General features: G+C 32.3%; 1 long non-coding RNA gene across 1 annotated transcript; it reads right to left on the bottom strand.

The window, feature by feature from the left end:
- On the bottom strand, positions 1–1,711 carry LOC111201943. The gene is made up of 2 exons (XR_002654885.2): positions 1,660–1,711; positions 1–1,588 (listed from the first exon to the last, which is right to left on the bottom strand). It is a non-coding gene; the product is annotated as an uncharacterized LOC111201943 (long non-coding RNA).
- Positions 1,712–1,923: the final 212 nt, after the last annotated feature.

Raw genomic sequence — 1,923 nt, 5'->3', positions numbered from 1 at the left:
GGTTTTGAGGTACTTCGAGTCTTTTTCGAGTCCTAAAATACCAAGTTAATTTGTATTTCATACTTATCCAAAAATTATAAATATTTTACAGGTATTTGAATAACGGATCCGGATCCACGCTTAAAATTTGATATGTATGTCACGTGACCTTGTATTGTTAGAAAAATATTAAGTAAGACCAATAATTTACTAATGAATAGGAACAACAACTTTGTTCAAATAGATTTTTAGATAATTTATTTTTAATAGTATTTAATCATTTTCTGTATTCTGTTTTGAAAATTGTATATATAATATATTCTTAACAAAAAAAACTATTAGAATATAAGGTAAATATGTATTTCCTAACGTGAGATACATCATTCGGTAGTCTAAAAATAAATAAATGGATTGATTAAACCATTTAATTTGATATGTATCTCATGTTACCTTCTATTGTTTGTGAAATATTAAGTAGGACCAAAAAAAATAATTAGTTAATAAAAAGGTCCAATAACTTTTTAATTATTTTTTTTAGGAATGATTCTGTTTTAATATTACTTGGCATGGAATCTCATGTGTAGGCATTTGAAAAGAATTTCAAATGCTTTCCTGTAAGACCCGTTCATTCAAATATATAATAATGTTATAGCGGTCGATTTGTGGTTCTGGTGATGCTCATACATCTTCCAACGACTAAACTATGAGTTACTACTAATTTTAAAATTCTAAAAAGTATTACAACTTGTTCTAGTTCTACCCCGCAGAAGTAGATAGACTACTCTTTTTATATATTAAAACGACTTTTTCTTTTTGGTTGACAGCTACTGTACGACTTAAATTCATTAATCATAATCAAGAAGATTCGTATAACAAGATGACCGTTCCACAGAAAACACACAAAATTGACAACGTCGTCATCGATAATATTTTTTCCTGTTTATAATAGAGAACATTACTTCACCGGAGTGGCCGAAATATCCACACGCGTAAGCATTGGACAAGTGTCTGCCCATATAATAATCAACGATAATGTACATTCATGGTCTAACACGGCACGACGCTTGTGACTGACTGTGCATTTTTCTGTTAATTTTTTTTGTTTTGTTATTTGTTTTGACTTGATCTAGAACATTTAGATATCTATAAATTTTCGGAGCAAATTAAATATTAAAAGTCAATATCCGCTAAAAACAAAACATATTACGAATACTAAAAATTTCAAGGCCGGATATCCGATCTACACCGTTATTTTATACAAATAAAAATATTATTACTATTAAAACAGAAACAATTTTTATATACTTACAAATAATCTAAATTTGAACATACATTTATATTATTTTTACCTATATCTAAGACTTATATATATCACCACGGGCGATAGAATCTCAAAGAAGTGATGGTTAGTGACGAGTTGACGACTGACCTTTTTTCGCCACCGGCGTATTACTCCTTTGGAGCGTCAGAATTATAGGAAGCCCAACTCAAGTGAAAGAACAAGGCCAACTTATTGACAAAGGCCAACTTATTGACAAAGTAGAGAGACCCATTTCAACTTCGAAACTCAAATCTTTGCTTACTCACACCACTCTTCAACGGTCTTCTCCTACACTTTTGGAGACACATGAAATTATGCATCCAATTTCCTGTAAAGCAAAAGCAGGAAAGACAGCTCACCTGACAGCTCAGCCTATCCACATCCGTTGTGCGCCGCGAATCAAGCTGTAGCCTGTGTGTAAACCCCTAGGATGAGCTCATTATAAAAGCAAAATGTATGATGTATTGAACAAGCTAAGCAAGCAATAACAAGAAAATATACTTGCCTTCTATGTTTCTTAGTTCTTTCAGGAATCACTGTTGAAGTCCGGACTGCTCGACGGCTTCGCCTGTTTCTTGTCCTTGACGACATTATTTTTCTCCCCGATGTGCAAACGAGAGAGA

This window comes from Brassica napus, chromosome C1 (assembly GCF_020379485.1).
Source record: "Brassica napus cultivar Da-Ae chromosome C1, Da-Ae, whole genome shotgun sequence".
Classification (NCBI taxonomy): domain Eukaryota; kingdom Viridiplantae; phylum Streptophyta; class Magnoliopsida; order Brassicales; family Brassicaceae; genus Brassica; species Brassica napus.
This window is presented reverse-complemented; position numbering and strand designations above follow the sequence as displayed.